Below are 27400 nucleotides of genomic sequence, written 5' to 3'. Positions count from 1 at the left end.
CAGGCATCGCTTACATGATTACGGTTACTGAGCATGTGGTTTGCTATAAAAAAGTTGTGTTTACTCCTCTGCATGGGAAGCTGGATGTTTCCCTCTGGCCGTCGTTTCCGACCTTGAAAGCAGAGTCAACCAAATGAGCCGTATAAGAGCGCTATTGTCTCAAAAAGAGGTTGCTCTTACATCTGCTAGAGAAAGATTTGTCCTTCATGTAGCAAACACCCGCACAGAAGTGCATGCTTTATCAAATACAGACGTACCCCTGAATTTTAGGGAGTTAATTTAGACTATCTTTAATGCATCCTCGAGTAGGGAGTTAGCTTACTTTTTTAAAGTTATAAGCAGTGGCCTTGTGACTTCTGTAGAAACTATATTTGGTGTCTTGTCGGCGTTTTTTCATTTGATTTTTTCCAGCATCTTTGGTGGATTCTCCTTAATGCTCGCATTAGTTGCCGGTGTGTTTCTATTAATTTGTTTACTTAAAAATGGATGCACATCCTGCAGCACCCGACAATATGTCCAGGCTGTTGCTGCTGCGCAACCGAATGCTTAGTTATTACGGAGCTCTGCCTCTGGCTACATTGAGTGCAGCCTATGGATTATCGTTTCGATTCTCCTTTTTCACATGCGTTCAACCTGTTTTCCATTGCCTAAGCTGCGATTTCGACTGGGCCCTGGATTTGTGTCTCTGCAGTACGGTGTCTCCCAACGCGGATTATGACCAGCTGATGAGCCCCTTAGTGGTTCATGACTTGCTCTGTTCTGGCGGCAGGATTATGGCCTTAGCAGCGATACATGGAATAATGGGACGTTGGAATGTTTTTGCAGCGGTGTATGACTTCTTGGCACGCAGTTACATTGAAGATGACCCGAGTTTTCCTCCGATGGTGATAGAGGTTCCGGTCGTTGAGGAACATGTATGTTCATTCCCACTATTGAATTGGATGGCTGAAATGTTTTTAGATGAGAACAATGACTTCCTCTTGGAGGCTGTTGCTACATACTGTGCTTATAAGCTGGTGGAATAAGACTGTTTGATTTTTCTACCTATTCTTTATTACTTAGTTACTGCTTTCTATCAAAGATCGAATAATTTTTTTTGCAAAATAGAACTTGACTCTGCTTTTTAGGCTTGGACTCTGCATTCGTAATTTGCCCACGTTTATTTTATGTGCTTTGGTCAAGGAAAGGTGTCGTGGGCTGAGCCTTGTACTCACACCGTGTTAAGTTAGCATGGATTTATTAGAAGCTTAAACGCCATTTTTGTTTTCCTGCTCTGCTTTGCACACAACACACACTTGCAATATTGTTTAGAGAAGGCTGAGTATTTTGCTTCATATGAGAATAATTTGTTATACTACATTTGTAGACTGCCTCGCTACTTTAGTGTGTATAGTGAGAGCATGAAACATCAAGGTTATCTTGGATACTGTGTCTGTTATTCGGAATGATCCTCGCACGTTCAAGCCATAAGACATATGCAGCTGTGGCACCTCTGATACTGGCGCGTTTCATAATGCACTGTGCAGGCATGATTACACACAGTTGGAGAACATTTGTATCCTGACAGTTTGTGTAGAACTCAATGTGATCCACTACTGCTGAGTACTAGAGGTATGGGTCTGCCTATGTAGTCATATGAGATCTTCTGTAGTTAAAAACTAACCTGCTAGGTAGGGAGGGTGAAATCTAGGTATATTTTAAATCTGTTTCCCTTTTGCATTATAGGATGCTTTCTCCCTTTGTATTTTATGGAATAGTAACAATGCTGATAACTTTGTTTCTGATAATATGTTTGCTTGTATTATCTAAGGTACTGGGCATGAGATTACGGTGTTAGAAATAAACATTTCAAAGTTGCAGGTGTCTTTATTTAGTGCTTGTTTTGGACTGGTGTAAGACTGTAACGAAAGAGTGCTCTTGTTATCCACCTTACCTGAGGTAACCTATTTCGCATGTTCTGGGTTGACTAATAATTGGTGTTTTTGCTATAGGACGAAGAACCAATGAGTCACTGATTGCTAGTCTGTTAGGGGGTTTGGGTACTAAGGTGGGTTTTGGAACACCGTAATTCACTGTGGTCGTAAGTCTTTATGCACAGTTGTGTGTAGGAGCAGAATTACTGAAACAGTAGTTACAACAAAAAGGCTTGATAAAGGGCCTTGAGTTTGAATCAAAATATGAAATTGAAGAATAATTGATAAGTGCAGCCAAGAAAGGGAGCAAGTGTGCAAATCTCATAGTGCCTTCGGCTGGGGTAGTAGTTATAATAAAAAGCCTAGATAAAGGGCCTGCACTTTGAATTTGAATTAAAGAAGAATAATTGATTACCCCAGGCAAGATAGGCAGCAAGTAGGTGTGTGTATGTGTGGATGATGTGTTGATTGAGCAGAAGATTAATAAGGTGAAAAATAAGAAAGGCTGCAGACATGCAAACTTTGTACTTCTTTGTAAGGGAAGTGGCTGTTTAGTGCTCCAGTGCATATATATATGTGTATATATATATATATATATATATATATATATATATATATATATATATATATATATATATTACCTACTGGCGGTCGCCAGTAGGTATATATAGTTAGGATTTTTTCCCTATGGGTTTTTTGAAAATTCTATGTCTAATAACTTTGGCGTTTGTGGACGGAATTGGCTGAAATTTTCAGGAAAATGGCACATTTTGTTTCTGAGCAGCCCCTGAAAATTTGGGGGGGTTTCGTCAAGGGGGGGCCGAGAAAAAAGGGGGGTCCCAAAACATGTTTTTAACATTGATTTTTCCATAGGGCGGTTAGCCTCACTTTTAGCCCGAACGGCTGAATAGATTTGCACGAAACTTGGCAAAATTGTAGGGACTGGTAGCCCGATGTGCCTTTTGTAGGTCTCAATATATGTGCTCCAGTGGATTTTGAGAAATTAACGTTTAAAAAAAGATATATATCTGTAAGCGCGCTCTGGGCAGCGCTCCAGGACGCGTACTTTTCGCGCAACGGAGCTTTGTGAAGCGAAGCTGATTGGTTCTCTGGCGTCTGTCAACATTCCAAAAAGTCCGTAGCGGCCGCCATCTTGTCTCTCGGTAGGATCGAGAGACAAGAGGAGGCCAAAACAAAGGGGCAAATAACCATAAGGGGGCATAGTAGATCCTCCCTGACCCCCTAGGTTTAATGTGGAGGCTTTAAAACGGCCCCGCGGGGCAAAAAAAAAAAATTTTTTTTTTGTTTTTTTGCGTGGGTAGCGCCCGGTCCGGGAACCGGGAAGCTTTCTGGGCAGCGTACTGCAATGAAAAATGAATGATAGACTTTTCAAATACTGTATGTTAATTGATTGTTGGTTTTGTTGATTATTTTTTATTTTTTTTTATTTTTTAAGGATTGTTTATTGTGTTTAATAATTTATTAAACTTTCTAACGCGGCACGTCATATGACGCATTACGCGACAACGCAGGTCCAGAATATAGTCAAAATGTCTCCACCAACCAGCGGACGGCACACAACCCCTTTCAGCAGGCTAAATAGTTCTGTTAAATGACAACAGAAGGGACAGGCAACAAGAACCATCAGTCAAAGAGGGGAGGGCAAGTTCTTCTCTACCGGGTCACGTTGGAGCGCTACCGGAACTGATCGAATTGGTAGTCTACAGTGTTTCTGGATGTTTCAGACTGAAGCTGGCGTTAGCATGCGAGCACCACCATTTCGTAGCTCCGTCGTGGCCATTCCACGAGCAATCATGCTAGGCGCTCCCCACCAGAAGCCTGCGGGAGTCGGGGGCCCCCAAGACTTTTGTAGAATCTTCAAGGATGAGGGGACGCTTTCGAGAATGGAGCCCAAGCTCTAGCAGACAAGCGTCCGAGTTCCAAGGTGTCGCAGGCCCATTTTAGTGGACCACGCCCAAAGAGATGGCCGCCATTTTGAGAGTCCTGTGGCAGCCGCCTATCGCTGCACCGCAAGAGCGGGAGCAACTCAAGTACATGGTGAGCGAGACGCTGTAGTCGAAAGAGCGGGCGGTAAACAGCTGAATAGCGGAAGAGGCACAGTGTAGCAAAAGCGGGCTGAATGGCAAATGAAACGGAAAAGGGGTGCCCCACTACAGCGTGTCTTTAGGTGAAACGGATTGTGGGACAAGGTGAAGAATGGAAGAGTCACCAAAAGGAAAAAAGTTCCGCTTGACCCCGGGAGCCGGCCACCTATGTCGGGGGCGATCTCAGGCCACACCAGGGCAACACGACTTGGGGAGGGGGCCGGAGCCAAGCGCCCCCTCCGAGTCCGCGACATGACACCGTCCCTCGGGGGCCTCCGTCAAGCGGTTCAGGGTGGCACCGCATCACAACAGCCCCCACTTACTTTAAGAATAGTGAAGATGAAGCAATTGCAAATAGGCTTCAGACAATGTTACAAGCACTCCTCAAAACTTTGAACTTTCAGAGTGCATGAGTTGGGACAGCGAGGGGTGATTTGGTTTCTCGGACTGTTTTTCTGGTCTCTCACCACTGGCATACTTTAACGTTTTCTTGTTTCTAGGACATTAATAGGTTTTATCATTACGTTATGTTATCGTTTCTTTGTTTGTTGTTTAATAAAAGTTCATGTTCATCAGTGGCCTACTGATTTTCGTTTTCCTATTTTTTTCTTTCCAGGTTGTTTCATGGTAAAGTTTCTGTTAACAGGATACAGTGATCACTTCGTTATTATTGCATATGTCCTTTTCACTAGGGGTGCTCTCTGGTCGGGCCAGATGACGTATCTCTAGTAAATGGTCCGGGTGAAAAAGGTGCATCAATCAGTGGGGAGTAGATAGGCATGACAGATTACAACGGGGGAGAAAGGTCCGCATTACGTACCCTTTCACTACTTGCAAAGATTTTCCTACGTTTATTTGCAAACAGGGAATACCTCCAAAAAGAACTAATTCCCAAACAGTCAATGTTCGGACAATCAATCAATCAATGAGGAATGAAATAGGTACGACGTGTTAAAGGCTTGCGTTACCTACCCTTCACTATCTGCAAAGGGAGAGAGAATATTCCTATTCTTCCTCGTTTGCAGGTAGAGAAGATCCTTAAGAGAATTAACTTCGAACAATTCAATGCTCGATTGAAACAATCAACAAGGGGTACTGTGAACACAAATGAACGCCGCTTATGTACATACGCATTGCTATTTTCAACAGGTTGTTCCTAATGTTTCTATTTTAGCGAGGTCAAAAAGAGATCCCATTAGTGGCCTACTGATTTTGCTCGATTCCTTTTGTTTTTTTACACGATTTTTCGCTATCTGCAAAGACTAAACAGAGTATTGCGACTCTGTGCTTGTTTGTAAATAGAGAATGAACCAAAGAGAACAATCAATCAAATGGAGAGAGAAGCAGGCACGACGTATTACAAAGGGGGCAAAGGGCTGCGTTAACTACCCTTCACTATCTGCAAAGAGAGAGTACTCCTAATAGAAATGAGGGGTGGGGGGCAGTATTCAAAGCAGATCAGTGTGCATAAACACGAAAATGTTTTTACTTACCACGTACTTGACATTCGACAGCTTATGATATTTGCTATTAAAAAACCATTGAAATTCACTGAAAAAACCATAGGTTATAGACCATATATAGTTAGGAATTAGCATTTACAAAACCTTGAAAATTCACTGAAAAAACCATAGGTTATAGACCATATATAGTTAGGAATTAGCATTTAAAAAACCTTATTTTACTCACACAAAACCATTGAAATTCCATATATAGTTAGTTGCACTAACTATATATCGCGCACCCGCAATCCACTGCTGATCATGTCACATATTACATCATTCATGACATGGTCAGTGACATCACTGATGACATCACTGATGACATCTCAAATGACATCAATGACCACATCACTGATGATATCATTCATGTGACAATACAATGCATCTCCTCACGTTTTAATATAACCTCTGTTTCACCCAGTGTTAAATACAGAGTATAATTTTTGAAACCATTGACACACCAATACTAGTTACTACATACGTACTCACTGATTCCTACGTCTACACACACATTCACTCATTCACCCATACAATCATTCATACATACAATCACTCATCTTTACAACACTATCATATGCACTCATACACCTATACAGACACTTACACTCTGCCACTCATCCATGGAGTTACTCACACACCTAGTCAGTCCTGTAAAGAATCAATCACACTTCCATTTTCTTGTCTATACAGTTAAACATAGAGCACCTTACATTTTCAAACATACACTAACACATACTTACTTTCTTATACAATCATTGATACAAGTACACATTGATCGGCACAGAGTCACACACCTCCCAGCCAGCCACACACACACTCAGTCTCCTATACAAATACTTGGACAATCAATCAATAACCCATATAGTTAATCATATAGCTACTGATCAACACATGCAGCAGTTTACAGAACAACAGACATAATGATGCACAAAGTAAGACAGTTTAGTCACTAACCCATGCACTCAGTGAGACACATTTAATCACTCACTCATACATTCAGTCATGCACCTACTAAATCCTTCGTCCAGACACTTATACATCTACTCATTCTTCAATATGTAAAACATATTTAAACTTTACAGAAACACACAGTCACTGGATGATGTCATCAGTGATCTCATCAGTGATGTCATTTGAGATGTCATCAGTGATGTCATCAGTGATGTCACTGACCATGTCATGAATGATGTAATATGTGACATGATCAGCAGTGGATTGCGGGTGCGCGATATATAGTTAGTGCAACTAACTATATATGGAATTTCAATGGTTTTGTGTGAGTAAAATAAGGTTTTTTAAATGCTAATTCCTAACTATATATGGTCTATAACCTATGGTTTTTTCAGTGAATATATATATATATGTATATATATATATATATATATATATATATATATATATATATATATATATATATATATATATATATATATATATATATTCACAGAAAAAACCATAGGTTATAGACCATATATAGTTAGGAATTAGCATTTACAAAACCTTGAAAATTCACTGAAAAAACCATAGGTTATAGACCATATATAGTTAGGAATTAGCATTTAGAAAACCTTATTTTACTCACACAAAACCATTGAAATTCCATATATAGTTAGTTGCACTAACTATATATCGCGCACCCGCAATCCACTGCTGATGATGTCACATATTACATCATTCATGACATGGTCAGTGACATCACTGATGACATCACTGATGACATCTCAAATGACATCACTGATGACATCACTGATGACATCTCATTTGACATCATTCTTGTGCTAATACGATAAACCTCTTCAGACTCTAATATAACCTTAGATACACTCAGTGTATACAGACACTCACACACTGTCACTCATCCATGGAGTTACTCACACACCTAGTCAGTCATGCAAAGAAACAATCTCACCTCCATTTCCTCAACTATACAGTTATACACACCTTACTTATTCAAACATATACTAACACATATTTACTCTCTTATACAATCCCTGATACAAGTTCACAATGATCCATACAGCCACTCACACATTCAGTGGCTCTCATGCACAGTTATTTATATATGCCAACTCTCACATGTACTGTGTTTTACATATGTACTTACTATGACATGTAGCATTGAGATATCCATTCACTCATCAATACACTCATGCACACAGTCAACCGCCCATGTAGCTTTTTCCACATGCACTCTTGAACTCATACACCTAGTGAATCAACTGCTCACACATCTATGCACAGAGTCACACACCTCCCAGCCACCCCCACACAAACTCAATCTCCCATAGAAATACTTGGGCAACCAATTAATAACACATATAGCCTCTCGTATAGCTAATGATCAACACATGCAGCAGTTTACATCACAACAGACATAATGATGCACAAATTAAGACAGTTTAGTCACTAACCCATGCATTCAGTGAGACACATTTAATCACTCACTCATACAGTCAGTCACGCACCTACTAAATCCTTCATCCAGACACTTATACATCCACTCATTCTTCAATATCTAAGACATATTTTAACTTTACAGAAACATACAGTCACTGGATGTTGTCATCAGTGATGTCATTTGAGATGTCATCAGTGATGTCATCAGTGATGTCACTGACCATGTCATGAATGATGTAATATGTGACATCATCAGCAGTGGATTGCGGGTGCGCGATATATAGTTAGTGCAACTAACTATATATGGAATTTCAATGGTTTTGTGTGAGTAAAATAAGGTTTTCTAAATGCTAATTCCTAACTATATATGGTCTATAACCTATGGTTTTTTCAGTGAATGTTCAAGGTTTTGTAAATGCTAATTCCTAACTATATATGGTCTATAACCTATGGTTTTTTCTGTGAATTTCATTGGTTTTTTAACAGCTAATATCTGTAGCTGTAAAATGTATTCTTCTTTAAATCCAAAAATATATTTTATATGTTTATGAATAATTTTTTTTTTAAATATTTTTTTTTCTTCGTTCCCGCTTCGCGAATCGGGAAGCTTCCCGTTAGCTGACCTTGATGCCGCGAAATAGACCGCGAGCCGGTAAACGTTTCTTTACCGCAAGTGCCGCGTTAGAAAACAACATCGTGACGCCTCCCGTCCGCATGACGTTTCACGTTGTCGCGTGATACGTCATATGACGTGCTACGTTAGCGAACTGGTACGCGAAGCGAGTCGCAAAGCGCAGGTTTCTGGAAGCAAACCGGGAGGCCCTGCAAAGCGCTTAACGTAAACACAGCAAGTCATGTGACTTGGTAATAACACTTTTCATTGGTTCATTTCACTTTTGGTTTCCTAATGATGTAAGACTAGGTCATATAATCTAAAATGAACACTTTTGATTGGTTGAGAACTCTTGTTTTTCCCAAATGATGAAAATCCCTCCTTCTTTCCTCACTCTGACTTTCATCATTGTGAGAGAAAGACCCTTTGTGATCACTGAGCAATGGCTTCTTTAGTAGCTTCAGCTGGTGCTTCCCCACCACCTCCACCACATCCAAGGAAGAGTGGACCACCTGCTCAAGTTGTAATTGAACAAGAAGAAGAAGAAGAGGAACAGGAGGACGAGCACGAAGAGAGGCAGTTTTTGCCTGAGCAGCCCAAGACGTCTCACCGGAAAGAAAACTTCATTTGGCAATTTTTTAAAATTCCCAAAGGTCAGAAAAAAGTAAATGCAAGATACGTAACTTGCCTTATATGTCAAGATAGACTGTCCAGAGGGACCGACAAAAAATACAGTTTCGGAAACTACACAATGCATCGCCATATGACTAGGTGGCATCCTAACAACTACAGTGCTGCACAGTTTCGGAACGACCTAGATAATCTCCCTATTATGGCCAGAAGATCTGTTGTACCGGAAGTAACGGGACCAGAGGGCAGGGAGATGGTGCCAAATATACAAATGAGATTTGGTGATGTAAAACACACCTGCGCATTTTGCGATGGATTCATTTCCTACGGAGAAAAAAGCATCACTCTGATCAACAGAGCTATTGACTATCATATGCAAGTTTGTCCGAAACGCCCAAAATAATAAATACTTCTTTTTTTTGTTTTGTTGCTCCTGTTGAGCCCTTTACAATGAATCGTTTTCATTGCCCCCTCCAAGAAAAACCCAAAAAAATATAAAACTGTTCCGAAAAATTCAAAAACAGTAAAAAAATGTTCAGAAAAATAAAAAAAAAAGTTCTTTTCAGAACTACCTCCCCGTTATTAAAAAATTGGTACAATATTTGGAACTGTGCCAACCTCTATTTCTCTTAGTTCGCTTCCTAGTTCGCTCGCTGGTACGCGAACTGGAAGCGAACCAAAAACAGTAAGTATAAGGGAAGGAAACACACACTTATGTTAAAAGAAAGACAGCTATAGGGGAGTAAACTAGAGATACCATTACCCATAATCCACTGCTGATGATGTCACATATTACATCATTCATGACATGCTCAGTGACATCATCAGCAGAGGATTGCGGGTTTTTTGGCAACATGCCTTATCCACGGTTTAATAACGCTGCCTTTTGCTTTATATAAGTTTTCAAATTGTATGAAATATATACCAATAGGTCGTTATGAACCTTTAGGTAGTGCTTTTGTTCATGAGGTCTGGTCGCTTCCATACACATACAGATGTTTCAAAGATGATCAAGAAGTTTATCTGAATGGAGAGGAATGCACTGAGACGCCAGATCATTCACTAATGTGTAGGCACATACAGTTACACGATTCATGCAACAAACACCGACCAAATATGGCTTGCGTGTTGCAAGGCACGCCAGTTCCTGCTATCATCCCCACGTTCAAGTTGTTGGAAAATGGTAGTTATTTGATGCTCAATAATGAAGATTGTTCTGAGTTAATTAAAAGTATTCCTTTTATCGTAACAGTAAGTGAACGGGTTATTTGCTGCAGAAATGTTCTATTTCCTCCCACACATGAACATAGGGAGTTTTCAATCTGGCCACAAATACCAACCTTGGGACACGTTTCAACGGCATGGCAAGAATAAGAGCTCTTTTGTCTCAGAGAGAGGTGGCCTTGAGTTCGGCCCGTGAAACTTTCGTACTTCACATAGCGAACACCCGTACACAGGTTTGCCTTTCAATTTCAGCAACATGTTTCCGACTATCTTTAACGCATCCTCCACAAAATCCCTGGCACACTTTTTTAAAGTTGTTACCAGTGGTCTCGTGACTTCATTTGAGAAAATCTTTGGAGTCATCCCTGCTTCCTTTCATTGTATTTTCTGCACTCTGGTTCGTGGATTGGCATTTTTACTTGCATTACCAGCGGACGCTCTTGTGCTTTTTTACATTTTTAAATATGGATGTCCCTCCTATGCAACCTCCGACCCTGCAGCTGCTGACACTGTTCCGCAATCGCATGCTAGAATATTATGGCACAATGCCGTTGGCGATATTAAGCACGGCATATGGATTATCTTTTCGGTTCTCCTACTTCACCTGTGTCCAGCCTGTATTTCACTGCCTGACCTGTGATTTCGATTGGGCCATTGATTTGTGTCTCTGCGGACCGGTTTCTCCTGACGTCGACTTTAATCAGCTGATGACTCCTATCATTACTCACGAGTTGGTTTGTCCTGGCGAAAGGATTATGGCTGTGGCATTGATGCATGGACTACTTGGTCCCTGGAATTTACTGGCGGCAGCACAGTCTTTCTTGGAACAGAGCTTTCTTGAAAACCCACCGAGCTGTCCTCTGATGGTGATAGAGGATCCGGTGCTGGGAGAGCACGTATGTTCTTTTCCGCTTTTAAATTGGATGGCTGAACTGTTTTCGGATGAAGACGGTGACTTCCTATTGGAGGCTGTTGCAGCTTATTTTGCATACACAGTTATGTCATAGACCTTTTTCATGTTTGATATGCTGAGTACTAGCATTTCATTGACAATTCATTGACTTATTTGTCAAGTTTTTATTATTTACCTTGCCTATTGGCTTAAGACTCGATAAAGTACTTGGCTGTTTTATTTTTCTTTAGCATTGAATTTTCCTAGTTTTTAATGCTTTACCTTGCGGACCGTCCACATATAAACTTGCAATCTGCTCTCATGAGATGGCACTTCTATTATCTTATTCAGTTCGTTTCCGGATCATGAGGAGGTGTCATCTAGGTCCTGGATATCTTTACACCGTGTTAAGTTAGCATGGGCTCATTACCGGTTTAAACGCCATTTTTCCTTTTTTGCAACTTCTGCACACGACACTTAGTTGTTGCTTTAGCTTTCCACCTAGTAGTTCATCGTGGTTTACATGAGAATAATATGTTATTGGTCTACTATCTGCTTTACTTGTTAAACTATATCTGTACAGCGAGTGCTAAAGTTTCAAGAACAACACGATACAGAATTGTTATGAGGTCTGATCTCCACGACTTCATACTCATAACATAAGTGCAACTTCTGCCAATTCTGGGCATGAGGCGGGTTTTATATTGCTTTGCCGAACACACATACACAACAGTTGATGCGGTTCACATGAAGAGAGAGCTGGTGTATGCTGATGTGATTCCTTCAAATCTAAGACACTAAAGTATGGGCACGCCCTAAACCAACACAAAGAGACCTTCTTAGCAAATAATATAATATGTGTATTAGGGAGGGTGAGATATAAGCAGCCGCGGGCCGTGGAGGGAGTTACGATGGGGCAGGGAGGCGGGGAGGGGGAGAAGCAGGGTGGAGCCCTCTCTACCTTGCCCCTCCCCCTCCCCGCCTCCCTGCCCCACCGTAACTCCCTCCACGGCCCGCGGCTGCTTATAAGTGTTGCTAACTCTTATTCATTTACAGCATGTTAACATACTGTCACCATTCGCTTTTTATGTACTAGTAACTATGCTGGTAATTTTGCTACTTATAATATGTGTACTTGTATTCTCCACCCTGCTTCTCCCCCTCCCCGCCTCCCTGCCTCACCGTAACTCCCTCCACGGCCCGCGGCTGCTTATAAGTGTTGCTAACTCTTATTCATTTACAGCATGTTAACATACTATCACCATTCACTTTTTATGTACTAGTAACTATGCTGGTAATTTTGCTACTGATAATATGTGTACTTTTATTATCTAAGGTACTACGCCTGAGAAGACGGCATTAGTAAATAAACATTTCAAATACACATCTGTTCTTCTTAACTCCATGTTCTGGTTTCTAAGAAATCTATAACGACCGACTGTTCATGAGTTCCACGTATCCTGAGGTACTATAAGTTCATATTCTGGATTGTCTAAACATTGAGAGTTTGTTATATCCAATGTGACACTGTACCTAGCTTGCTAAATAGTTTTTGATTACTAACGTGAGTTTTGGGACACCCTAATTCGCCGAGGTTCCAATCCTCTGTCCACAGTTCTGTGTGAGAACAGAAACCCTGCGACAGGGGCACCCCCGACCCTTGCTGGAGCTTCATCACACTTGCGATACAACTCCAGCAATGCATTCGCCGAGGTTCCAATCCTCTGTCCACAGTTCTGTGTGAGAACAGAAACCCTGCGACAGGGGCACCCCCGACCCTTGCTGGAGCTTCATCACACTTGCGATACAACTCCAGCAATGCGCCACCTTTACGGCACAGATACATCACGCATCTGTGCTGTTTTTGCCCCATGATGCGCCGCATTGTAAATGCAGCACACCATAGGTGACGGAACAGCGGCACAGAATGACTAACACATCCCTGGTGATGCGCCAGTCATCATAAATGTATCCCTATGCTTCTTATCTTGTTAGAGATGAACCGCCATATGTATCATCAAAGTTATTTGCATTTCCTAAATAGCGAACTTTAAGGAATAAATAGCGATTCTTTACCATTCCTAGTTTGCGATGAGCTATTTGCTAATTAGCCGAATGTAGCCCAATGAAGCCCAATGTAGCCCAATGTAGCCCAAAGATGGCCGCCAGACACACAAAAAAACAAATGTAGCCCAAATATCAGCCAGATGTAGCCCAACTATAGCCCAGTGACAGAATGACCAATCAGCTTCGCAAACCTCCGTTACGCGAAGCGGAGCGCTGTTACAGATATATATCTTTTTTTGAACGTTAATTTCTCAAAATCCACTGGAGCACATATATTGAGACCTAGCAAAGGCACATCGGGCTACCAGTCCCTAATATTTTGCCAAGTTTCGTGCAAATCCATTCAGCCGTTCAATTATTATTTTTATTATTTTTTTTTGCCCCGCGGGGCCCTTTTAAAACCTCCACATCAAACCTAGGGGGTCAGCGAGGATCTACTATGCCCCCTTATAGTTATTTCCCCCTTTGTTTTGACCTCCTCTTGTCTCTCGATCCTACCGAGAGACAAGATGGCGGCCGCTACGGACTGTTTGGAATGTTGACAGACGCCGGAGAACCAATCAGCTTCGCTTCACAAAGCTCCGTTGCGCGAAAAGTCCGCGAACCAGAGCGCTGCCTGGTCCGCGCTTACAGATATATATCTTTTTTTAAACGTTAATTTCTCAAAATCCACTGGAGCACATATATTGAGACCTACAAAAGGCACATCGGGCTACCAGTCCCTACAATTTTGCCAAGTTTCGTGCAAATCCATTCAGCCGTTCGGGCTAAAAGTGAGGCCAACCGCCCTATGGAAAACTCAATGTTAAAAACACGTTTTGGGACCCCCCTTTTTTCTCGGCCCCCACTGAACGAACCCCCCCCAAATTTTCAAGGGCTGCTCAGAAACAAAATGTGCAATTTTCCTGAAAATTTCAGCCAATTCCGTCCACAAACGCCAAAGTTATTAGACATAGAATTTTCAAAAAACCCATAGAGAAAAAATCCTAACTATATATACCTACTGGCGACCGCCAGTAGGTAATATATATATATATATGTATATATATATGTATATATATATATATATTCACTGAAAAAACCATAGGTTATAGACCATATATAGTTAGGAATTAGCATTTAAAAAACCTTATTTTATTCACACAAAACCATTGAAATTCCATATATAGTTAGTTGCACTAACTATATATCGCGCACCCGCAATCCACTGCTGATGATGTCACATATTACATCATTCATGACATGGTCAGTGACATCACTGATGATATCACTGATGACATCTCAAATGACATCACTGATGACATCACTGATGACATCATCCAGTGACTGTGTGTTTCTGTAAAGTTTAAATATGTCTTACATATTGAAGAATGAGTGGATGTGTAAGTGTCTGGATGAAGGATTTAGTAGGTGCGTGACTGACTGTATGAGTGAGTGATTAAATGTGTCTCACTGAGTGCATGGGTTAGTGACTAAACTGTCTTAATTTGTGCATCATTATGTCTGTTGTTCTGTAAACTGCTGCATGTGTTGATCAGTAGCTATATGAGTAACTATATGGGTTATTGATTGATTGCTCAAGTATTTGTATGGGAGACTGAGTGTGTGTGTGGCTGGCTGGGAGGTGTGTGACTCTGTGCAGATCAATGTGTACTTGTATCAATGATTGTATAAGAGAGTAAGTATGTGTTAGTATATGTTTGAAAATGTAAGGTGCTCTATGTTTAACTGTATAGATTAAAAAATGGAAGTGTGATTGATTCTTTACAGGACTGACTAGGTGTGTGAGTAACTCCATGGATGAGTGGCAGAGTGTGAGTATCTGTATAGGTGTATGAGTGCATATGATAGTGTTGTAAAGATGAGTGATTGTATGTATGAATGATTGTATGGGTGAATAAGTGAATGTGTGTGTAGACGTAGGAATCAGTGAGTGCGTATGTAGTAACTAGTATTGGTGTGTGAATGGTTTCAAAAATTATACTCTGTATTTAACACTGGGTGTAACAAAGGTTATATTAAAATGTGAGGAGATGCATTGTATTGTCACATGAATGATATCATCAGTGATATGGTCATTGATGTCAAATGAGATGTCATCAGTGATGTCATTTGAGATGTCATCAGTGATATCATCAGTGATGTCACTGACCATGTCATGAATGATGTAATATGTGACATCATCAGCAGTGGATTGCGGGTGCGCGATATATAGTTAGTGCAACTAACTATATATGGAATTTCAATGGTTTTGTGTGAATAAAATAAGGTTTTTTAAATGCTAATTCCTAACTATATATGGTCTATAACCTATGGTTTTTTCAGTGAATTTTCAAGGTTTTGTAAATGCTAATTCCTAACTATATATAGTGTATAACCTATGGTTTTTTCAGTGAATTTTCAAGGTTTTGTAAATGCTAATTCCTAACTATATATGGTCTATAACCTATGGTTTTTTCAGTGAATTTCAATGGTTTTTTAATAGCAAATATCATAAGCTGTCGAATGTCAAGTACGTGGTAAGTGAAAACATTTTCGTGTTTATGCACACTGATCTGCTTTGAATGGTGCCCCCCCCTCATTTCTATTAGGAGTACTCTCTCTTTGCAGATAGTGAAAGGTAGTTAACGCAGGCCTTTGCCCCCATTGTAATACGTCGTGCCTGCTTCTCTCTCCATTTGATTGATTGTTATCCAAGCATTTACTGTTTTAGAATTGGTTCTCTTTGGTTCATTCTCTATTTACAAACAAACACAGAGTCGCAATACTCTGTTTAGTCTTTGCAGATAACGAAAAATCGTGTAAAAAAAAAAGAAAAGGAATCGAGCAAAATCAGTAGGCCACTAATGGGATCTCTTTTTGACCTCGCTAAAATAGAAACATTAGGAACAACCCCTCATGACAAATACGAAACTAGTGAGATGAACTGAACTCCACACAATGATGGCTGCAAAACAGCTCGGCTCCGCCACCCACCCCGCCCAAAATAACGATAAAGAGCGGCTGCCATGATTGGTTGCGGAATGGCCACGACGGAGCTACGAAATGGTGGTGCTCTCATGCTAACCCCAGCTTCAGTCTGAAACATCCAGAAACACTGTAGACTACCAATTCCATCAGTTCCGGTAGCGCCCCAATGTAACCCGGTAGAGAAGAACTAGCCCTCCCCTCTTTGACTGATGGTTCTTGTTGCCTGTCCCTTCTGTTGTCATTTAACAGAACTATTTAGCCTGCTGAAAGGGGTTGTGTTCCGACCGCTGGTTGGTGGAGACATTTTGACTATATTCTGGACCTGCGTTGTCGCGTAATGCGTCATATGACGCGCCGCGTTAGCGCATCCGGAAGTCATCCGAGGCGCGACGCGCAGCGCGTAACGTAAGCATAACAAGTCATGTGACTTGTTAATAAAACTTTTCATTGGTTCATTTTACTTTTCTTATTCTAATGATGAAAGGCTTGGTCATATGACCTAAAAATTACGCTTTTTATTACTTCCGAACATTATTTTTTCTTAAATATATGTTATAATGTTCCAGGCTAATGTACTTTTCCGGAAAATTTACAACTGTCCTGCAAGTAAAATATATTCTTTTTTCGAGAAAAAGAGCGTTTCTTCGTCCCATGACGGAGCCGTTGAGCAAAAGAGGGTCGACCTGCTGTCTTAGTCGCCGATACGCCTGAATATGAGATTCTTATCGATCACTTTATGTTGCAGGAGTAGAAAACACAACAGCCCTTGACCATTTATCTTTACTGCGTTCCTGCGTATTATACCTTTTACCCTTCATGTAATTGGTCTGCTTTATTTCACTTGCCTTTTAATGATTCTAAAACAGTGACTATTATTAAAAACTTTACCAATGTATATACTACTACCATGTTTTCTTTTAAAAACCTTTATTGTGAAAATTTCATTATACAAATACGAGCCTATAACCACGTGGGCCGGCCACGGAGCAAACTGTAATCGTATATGATGAGTAGACATTTACACTGTAGAGGAACGTAACGGGCGGGCCATTAGGTTGCAAGAACTAAGGTGTCTAACAGTTGCGGAATCGGTGGACGTACATTTTATAATTAAAATACGACAGGGCCAGTTACAATAAAATTATCTAGATATACATTTGCGGGCAAGTACCATGGGTGACATTAATTCGAACTTTCAATAGTACAGTAATCAATAACACATCAGACCTTAATATCAATAGGGATGTCGAAATATTCAATCAATTCTCGTCCCCGCCCACCATGTGCTTCAAAACTGCATACGTATCTCGTGATTTCAAGGTTCTGCAACCAGTACACAAGGAGTTACGAGTCCCATTTATTCCGGCGCCATTTTGGGCGAGGACGGGCAGGTCCAGGATATAGTCAAAATGTCTCTACCAACCATCGACTATGATGATGTTCATATGCTGTATTTATTAGAGTAACACTCATCTGTCCACATGAAATTAATTTGCCACAATCTAAACATGTCATTTTAATCTTTCCAAAGTTCTTCTAAATATTTGGGACCGTTTCCCTTGCCTCTGATGCTGTCAATGCCACTTCTTTGATGAATGTACTGGCAGGTCAGGGGTTCTCCTCCAAATCTCTCTTTTATGCAGCACTATAATTAATTGGTGCCACCTCTCCATATGACGATGCATGGTATAGTTACCATAACTATATTTTTTTTCGGTTCCTCTGGAGAGTTCATCGTGGCAGATGAAGCGTGTAACGTACCGGGCATTTACCTTTTTTTGCATGTACAGGAAAGGAAAAAAAAATCGAGCGTCCGAGTTCTAAGGTGTCCCAGGGCCATTTTAGTGGACCAGGCCCAAACCAAAGAACAGGCCGCCATTTTGAGAGTCCTGTTGCAGCCGCCTGTCGCTGTAGCATCAAGAGCAGCCGAAACTCAGCTGAATGGCAACTGAAACGGTAAAGGGGCGCCCCACTACAGCAGACAAGCCTCCACCTAGGAAGGCCCGTTCACGCCGCCTCCCCCCCCCCCCTTCGGGCACCCCACGCCGTTATTCGGAGCAGTATTGTAGGATGGCCACACCAGTGCGGCAACTTGCTAGACATCACCTCGGTGGTAACCGAATCTCAGCGCCTTGTGGTGTCTCCTCTTCAGAAAATATTCTTGCGCTACCTTTGCCCCATTCGCACATCGGTCCGCTACTGACGCCATCTCACAGGCTAATGGGGTGCCCCACGCCGAGTTTCAGCATTGTAGGATGACCACACCAGTACAGCAACTTGCTAGACATCACCTCGGTGCCATCCGGATCTTGGCATCTCAACGCCTAGTGGTATCTTCCACACAGAAAATATTGTTGCGCTGCCTTTGGCCCCATTCGCACATCGGTCCGCTACTGACACCATCTCATAGGCCAACAGGGCGCCCCACGCCGACTTTTACCATTGTAGGATGGCCACACCAGTGCCACAACTTGCTAGACACCACCTCGGTGCCATCCGAATCTTGGCATCTCAGCGCCTTGTGGTGTCTTCTATTCAGAAAATATTGTTGCGCTGCCTTTGGCCCCATTCGCACATCGGTCCGCTACTGACGCCATCTCACAGGCCAACGGGGCGCCCCACGCCGACTTTCAACATTGTAGGATGGCCACACCAGTGCGGCAACTTACTAGACACCACCTCGGTGCCATCCGGATCTTGCCGCGTTGTGCTGCCTTCGGCCTATTCGCACATCGGTCCGCTACTGACGCGAACTCACAGGCCAACGGGGCGCCCCACGCCGACTTTCAGCATTGTAGGATGGCCACACCAGTGCTGCAACTTGCTGGACACCACCTCGGTGCCATTCGGATCTTGGCGCGTTGTGTTGCCTTCGGCCTATTCGCACATCGGTCCGCTACTGACGCCGCCTCACGTGCCAACGTATTTTCTCCGCATTTTATACCCTATGCCGCATAACAGGTCATGTGACTTGTTTATAAAACTTTTCATTGGTTCATTTTACTTTTGGTTTCCTAATGATGGAAGGCTTGATCATATGACCTAAAAACAACACTTTTCATTGGACGAAAACTTTTTTTTTTCCCAAACGATGAAAGCCCCACCTTGTTTCTGGATGTTTCAGACTGAAGCTGGCGTCAGCATGAGAGCACCACCATCTCGTAGCTCCGTCGTGGTAATTCCGCAAGCAATCATGGCAGCCGCTCCCCACCAGAAGCCTGCAGGAGTCGGGGGCCCCCAAAACTTTTGATGAATCCTCAAGGCGGAGGGGACGCTTTCGAGAATGGGGTCCAAGACCTAGCAGACAAGCGTCCGATTTCCAAGGTGTCCCAGGGCCATTTCAGTGGACCAGGCCCAAAAAGGAAACAGCCTGCTGCCATTTTGAGAGTCCTGTGACAGCCGCCTATCGCTGCACCGCAAGAGTGGGCGCAACTCAGCTGAATTGCGGCTTTTGACACAGTGGACCAAAAGCGGACGGAATGGCAACTGAAACGGTAAAGGGGCACCCCACTACAACAGACGAGACTCCACCTGGAGAGGCCCGTTCACGCCGCCTCCCCCGGGGCGCCCCACGCCGTTATTCGGAGCAGCAGTGTAGGATACCAAAACCAGTGCGGCAACTTACTGGACATCACCTTGGTGCCATCTACAGACGCCGGAGAACCAATCAGCTTCGCAAAGCTCCGTAACGCGAAAAGTACGCGAAGCGGAGCGCTGTTACAGATATATATCTTTTTTTGAACGTTAATTTCTCAAAATCCACTGGAGCACATATATTGAGACCTAGCAAAGGCACATCGGGCTACCAGTCCCTAATATTTTACCAAGTTTCGTGCAAATCCATTCAGCCGTTCGATTATTATAATTATTTTTTTTTTTTGCCCCGCGGTGCCCTTTTAAAACCTCCACATCAAACCTAGGGGGTCAGCGAGGATCTACTATGCCCCCTTATGGTCATTTGCCCCTTCGCTTTGGCCTCCTCTTGTCTCTCGATCCTACCGAGAGACAAGATGGCGGCCGCTACGGACCGTTTGGAATGTTCACAGACGCCGGAGAACCAATCAGCTTCGCTTCACAAAGCTCCGTACCGCGAAAAGTCCGCGAACCGGAGCACTGCCCGGTCCGCTGTTACAGATATATATCTTTTTTTGAACGTTAATTTCTCAAAATCCACTGAAGCACATATATTGAGACCTAGCAAAGGCACATCGGGCTACCAGTCCCTACAATTTTGCCAAGTTTCGTGCAAATCCATTCAGCTGTTCGGGCTAAAAGTGAGGCCAACCGCCCTATGGAAAACTCAATGTTAAAAACACGTTTTGGGACCCCCCTTTTTTCTCGGCCCCCCCCCTTGACAAACCCCCCCCAAATTTTCAAGGGCTGCTCAGAAACAAAATGTGCCATTTTCCTGAAAATTTCAGCCAATTCCGTCCACAAACGCCAAAGTTATTAGACATAGAATTTTCAAAAATCCCATAGAGAAAAAATCCTAACTATATATACCTACTGGCGACCGCCAGTAGGTAATATATATGTATATGTATATATATATATATATATATCTGGAAACACTCAAACCACTTCCTGAAGTCTCACAGCAGCAGCCAGGCGTGGTAAGAGACACAGACCTCCGAGGTATTCAAATGGGCAGTGATTTTATTTTAAGTGACCCAACAATATATATATACAAACAACCATTCCCGGCTGCTCCTAGTCTCTGGTCACGGCGAGCCTGTGCGGGTGCCGGCCACCCTGGATATGTAAACAACCTTTTTCCTCCCGTTCGAAGAAATTCACAGACTACTCACGATGCTTAAGTGATTTATTAACACGAAATCAGCAGCTCCCTACCGACGCATTTCGCCACTAAGGCTTGGTCACCGTGACCAATCCTTAGTGGCGAAACGCGTCGGTAGGGAGCTGCTGATTTCGTGTTAATAAATCACTTAAGCATCGTGAGTAGTCTGTGAATTTCTTCGAACGGGAGGAAAAAGGTTGTTTACATATATATATATATATATATTCACTGAAAAAACCATAGGTTATAGACCATATATAGTTAGGAATTAGCATTTACAAATCCTTGAAAATTCACTGAAAAAAACATAGGTTATAGACCATATATAGTTAGGAATTAGCATTTAAAAAACCTTATTTTACTCACACAAAACCATTGAAATTCCATATATAGTTAGTTGCACTAACTATATATCGCGCACCCGCAATCCACTGCTGATCATGTCACATATTACATCATTCATGACATGGTCAGTGACATCACTGATGACATCACTGATGACATCTCAAATGACATCACTGATGACATCACTGATGACAACATCCAGTGACTGTATGTTTCTGTAAAGTTAAAATATGTCTTACATATTGAAGAATGAGTGGATGTATAAGTGTCTGGATGAAGGATTTAGTAGGTGCGTGACTGACTGTATGAGTGAGTGATTAAATGTGTCTCACTGAATGCATGGGTTAGTGACTAAACTGTCTTAATTTGTGCATCATTATGTCTGTTGTTCTGTAAACTGCTGCATGTGTTGATCATTAGCTATACGAGAGGCTATATGTGTTATTAATTGGTTGCCCAAGTATTTCTATGGGAGATTGAGTTTGTGTGGGGGTGGCTGGAAGGTGTGTGACTCTATGCATAGATGTGTGAGCAGTTTATTCACTAGGTGTATGAGTTCAAGAGTGCATGTGGAAACAGCTACATGGGCAGTTGACTGTGTGCATGAGTGTATTGATGAGTGAATGGATATCTCAATGCTACATGTCATAGTAAGTACATATGTAAAACACAGTACATGTGAGAGTTGGCATATATAAATAACTGTGCTTGAGAGCCACTGAATGAGTGAGTGGTTGTATCGATCATTGTGAACTTGTATCAGGGATTGTATAAGAGAGTAAATATGTGTTAGTATATGTTTCAATAAGTAAGGTGTGTTTAACTGTATAGTTGAAGAAATGGAGGTGAGATTGTTTCTTTGCATGACTGACTGGGTGTGTGAGTAACTCCATGGATGAGTGGCAGTGTGTGAGTGTCTGTATACACTGAGTGTATCTAAGGTTATATTAGAGTCTGAAGAGGTTTATCGTATTAGCACAAGAATGATGTCAAATGAGATGTCATCAGTGATGTCATCAGTGATGTCACTGACCATGTCATGACTGATGTAATATGTGACATCATCAGCAGTGGATTGCGGGTGCGCGATATATAGTTAGTGCAACTAACTATATATGGAATTTCAATGGTTTTGTGTGAGTAAAATAAGGTTTTTTAAATGCTAATTCCTAACTATATATGGTCTATAACCTATGGTTTTTTCAGTGAATTTTCAAGGTTTTGTAAATGCTAATTCCTAACTATATATAGTGTATAACCTATGGTTTTTTCAGTGAATTTTCAAGGTTTTGTAAATGCTAATTCCTAACTATATATGGTCTATAACCTATGTTTTTTTCAGTGAATTTCAATGGTTTTTTAATAGCAAATATCATAAGCTGTCGAATGTCAAGTACGTGGTAAGTGAAAACATTTTCGTGTTTATGCACACTGATCTGCTTTGAATGGTGCCCCCCCCCTCATTTCTATTAGGAGTACTCTCTCTTTGCAGATAGTGAAAGGTAGTTAACGCAGGCCTTTGCCCCCGTTGTAATCCGTCGTGCCTGCTTCTCTCTCCATTTGATTGATTGTTATCCAAGTATTTACTGTTTTAGAATTAGTTCTCTTTGGTTCATTCTCTATTTACAAACAAACACAGAGTCGCAATACTCTGTTTAGTCTTTGCAGATAACGAAAAATCGTGTAAAAAAAAAGAAAAGGAATCGAGCAAAATCAGTAGGCCACTAATGGGATCTCTTTTTGACCTCGCTAAAATAGAAACATTAGGAACAACCCCTCATGACAAATACAAAACTAGTGAGATGAACTGAACTCCACACAATGATGGCTGCAAAACAGCTCGGCTCCGCCACCCACCCCGCCCAAAATAACGATAAAGAACGGCTGCCATGATTGGTTGCGGAATGACCATGACGGATATTTGGGACCGTTTCCCTTGCCTCTGATGCTGTCAATGCCACTTCTTTGATGAATGTACTGGCAGGTCAGGGGTTCTCCTCCAAATCTCTCTTTTATGCAGCACTATAATTACTTGGTGCCACCTCTCCATATGACGATGCATGGTATAGTTACTACAACTATATTTTTTTTCGGTTCCTCTGGAGAGATCATCGTGGCAGATGAAGCGTGTAACGTACCGGGCATTTACCTTTTTTTGCATGTACAGGAAAGGAAAAAAAAATCGAGCGTCCGAGTTCTAAGGTGTCCCAGGGCCATTTTAGTGGACCAGGCCCAAATCCAAAGAACAGGCCGCCATTTTGAGAGTCCTGTTGCAGCCGCCTGTCGCTGTAGCATCAAGAGCAGCCGAAACTCAGCTGAATGGCAACTGAAACGGTAAAGGGGCGCCCCACTACAGCAGACGAGCCTCCACCTAGGAAGGCCCGTTCACGCCGCCTCCCCCCCCCCCCTTCGGGCACCCCACGCCGTTATTCGGAGCAGTATTGTAGGATGGCCACACCAGTGCGGCAACTTGCTAGACATCACCTCGGTGGTAACCGAATCTCAGCGCCTTGTGGTGTCTCCTCTTCAGAAAATATTCTTGCGCTACCTTTGCCCCATTCGCACATCGGTCCGCTACTGACGCCATCTCACAGGCTAATGGGGTGCCCCACACCGAGTTTCAGCATTGTAGGATGACCACACCAGTACAGCAACTTGCTAGACATCACCTCGGTGCCATCCGGATCTTGGCATCTCAACGCCTAGTGGTATCTTCCATACAGAAAATATTGTTGCGCTGCCTTTGGCCCCATTCGCACATCGGTCCGCTACTGACACCATCTCACAGGCCAACAGGGCGCCCCACGCCGACTTTTACCATTGTAGGATGGCCACACCAGTGCCACAACTTGCTAGACACCACCTCGGTGCCATCCGAATCTTGGCATCTCAGCGCCTTGTGGTGTCTTCTATTCAGAAAATATTGTTGCGCTGCCTTTGGCCCCATTCGCACATCGGTCCGCTACTGACGCCATCTCACAGGCCAACGGGGCGCCCCACGCCGACTTTCAACATTGTAGGATGGCCACACCAGTGCGGCAACTTACTAGACACCACCTCGGTGCCATCCGGATCTTGGCGCGTTGTGCTGCCTTCGGCCTATTCGCACATCGGTCCACTACTGACGCGAACTCACAGGCCAACGGGGCGCCCCACGCCGACTTTCAGCATTGTAGGATGGCCACACCAGTGCTGCAACTTGCTGGACACCACCTCGGTGCCATCCGGATCTTGGCGCGTTGTGTTGCCTTCGGCCTATTCGCACATCGGTCCGCTACTGACGCCGCCTCACGTGCCAACATATTTTCTCCGCATTTTATACCCTATGCCGCATAACAGGTCATGTGACTTGTTTATAAAACTTTTCATTGGTTCATTTTACTTTTGGTTTCCTAATGATGGAAGGCTTGATCATATGACCTAAAAACAACACTTTTCATTGGACGAAAACTTTTTTTTTTCCCAAACGATGAAAGCCCCACCTTGTTTCTGGATGTTTCAGACTGAAGCTGGCGTCAGCATGAGAGCACCACCATCTCGTAGCTCCGTCGTGGTCATTCCGCGAGCAATCATGGCAGCCGCTCCCCACCAGAAGCCTGCAGGAGTCGGGGGCCCCCAAAACTTTTGATGAATCCTCAAGGCGGAGGGGACGCTTTCGAGAATGGGGTCCAAGACCTAGCAGACAAGCGTCCGATTTCCAAGGTGTCCCAGGGCCATTTCAGTGGACCAGGCCCAAAAAGGAAACAGCCTGCCGCCATTTTGAGAGTCCTGTGACAGCCGCCTATCGCTGCACCGCAAGAGTGGGCGCAACTCAGCTGAATTGCGGCTTTTGACACATATATATTTTTAATGTGACACATAATTGTAAAAACTTTGATGTACAAAGAGTCATCCCTGGAATCTTCCGCTTCACGCTCGGTCCCCTCCCCAATCACAATACAGGATGGTTTTCAGATAATAGCAACGCTTCTGCTGTGACGGATCTCATCGAGTGTGGGCCTTGATCTACTATAACTCCTTTGAAGAGGGGTGATTCTTTACAGCTGTGGCCATAAACTACATCTGCAGGGCTAGCTGATAGCCTAGGACCGGCCTGGACAATCGGACACAGAGGAAAAGGAGTGTCAGAGGGTGCGGTAGTGAATAGGGCGAAAGGGAGGTGTCGGGCGGGCACAGGGTGTGATTCTCAGGGAAGAGCAGCGCAGATGGGGGGTGGTTTATTACCCATGCATAAGACAGAGAGCGGGGGTGACCACTGCCTGGGGGAGATGCTTGCGAGGGTGGGGAGCCATGCTAAGGATCGACAGCGTGCAGAGAGTGGGTCTGGTCAAGGCATCTAAAATGGCTGCCGTGCACGACAAAAGTGTGGCATTTGAAAAAAGGCAAGATGGCGCAAACAATGTTTTTCAACACTTCCTCATTTCCTTCGAATCGAACGTTAACAGACGTTGGGGCATATTACCAAAGTTAAGCGATATTTATCCCTAACGATGCTTAGCAACGAATTTTTTACCGCTAAGCATCGTCAGAAATTATCGCAGATAAACCTTGCTATTATCAAGGTTTATCGCAAATACGATAAAAAACGACCGCAATGCATTAATATCGCTGAAAACTCAGCGATATTCATGCATTACCGAGCTAATGCTCTTAGCCATGTTATCCACCTCCCATTGGATAACATGGCTAAGAACTGCTCAGGGCAGGTGGTAGCTTTTGGAGATATTCGCGCTTATCTCGAATATTTCCAAAAGTTGGTAATAGGAGATAGCGATGTTAGCGACTGTTTCCAGTCGCTAACATCTTGGCATGCCCACTTTGCATGTCATTAGTGATAAATATCACTCACATGCAAAGTGGGGCCCAAGATGGTCGCTATCTCCTACTAGCGGTCGCTAACTGGTGTTAGCAACAGCTAGGTAATACAGAGATAATTTTATCTCCGCGAAGCGGAGCGCTGTTACAGATATATATCTTGTTTTTGAACGTTAATTTCTCAAAATCCACTGAAGCACATATATTGAGAACTAGCAAAGGCACATCGAGCTACCAGTCCCTACAATTTTGCCAAGTTTCGTGCAAATCCATTCAGCCGTTCGATTATTATTATTTATTTTTTTTGCCCCGCGGGGCCCTTTTAAAACCTCCACATCAAACCTAAGAGGTCAAGGAGGATCTACTATGCCCCCTTATGGTCATTTGCCCCTTCGCTTTGGCCTCCTCTTGTCTCTCGATCCTACCGAGAGACAAGATGGCGGCCGCTACGGACTGTTTGCAATGTTTACAGACGCCGGAGAACCAATCAGCTTCGCAAAGCTCCGTAACGCGAAAAGTACGCGAAGCGGAGCGCTGTTACAGATATATATCTTTTTTTGAACGTTAATTTCTCAAAATCCACTGGAGCACATATATTGAGACCTAGCAAAGGCACATCGGGCTACCAGTCCCTAATATTTTACCAAGTTTCGTGCAAATCCATTCAGCCGTTCGATTATTATTATTATTTTATTTTTTTGCCCCGCGGTGCCCTTTTAAAACCTCCACATCAAACCTAGGGGGTCAGCGAGGATCTACTATGCCCCCTTATGGTCATTTGCCCCTTCGCTTTGGCCTCCTCTTGTCTCTCGATCCTACCGAGAGACAAGATGGCGGCCGCTACGGACTGTTTGGAATGTTCACAGACGCCGGAGAACCAATCAGCTTCGCTTCACAAAGCTCCGTACCGCGAAAAGTCCGCGAACCGGAGCGCTGCCCGGTCCGCTGTTACAGATATATATCTTTTTTTGAACGTTAATTTCTCAAAATCCACTGAAGCACATATATTGAGACCTAGCAAAGGCACATCGGGCTACCAGTCCCTACAATTTTGCCAAGTTTCGTGCAAATCCATTCAGCTGTTCGGGCTAAAAGTGAGGCCAACCGCCCTATGGAAAACTCAATGTTA

This window comes from Lissotriton helveticus, chromosome 5_1 (assembly GCF_964261635.1).
Source record: "Lissotriton helveticus chromosome 5_1, aLisHel1.1, whole genome shotgun sequence".
Lineage (NCBI taxonomy): Eukaryota > Metazoa > Chordata > Amphibia > Caudata > Salamandridae > Lissotriton > Lissotriton helveticus.
The sequence above is the reverse complement of the archived record's forward strand: the minus strand, read 5'-3'. Positions refer to the sequence as shown.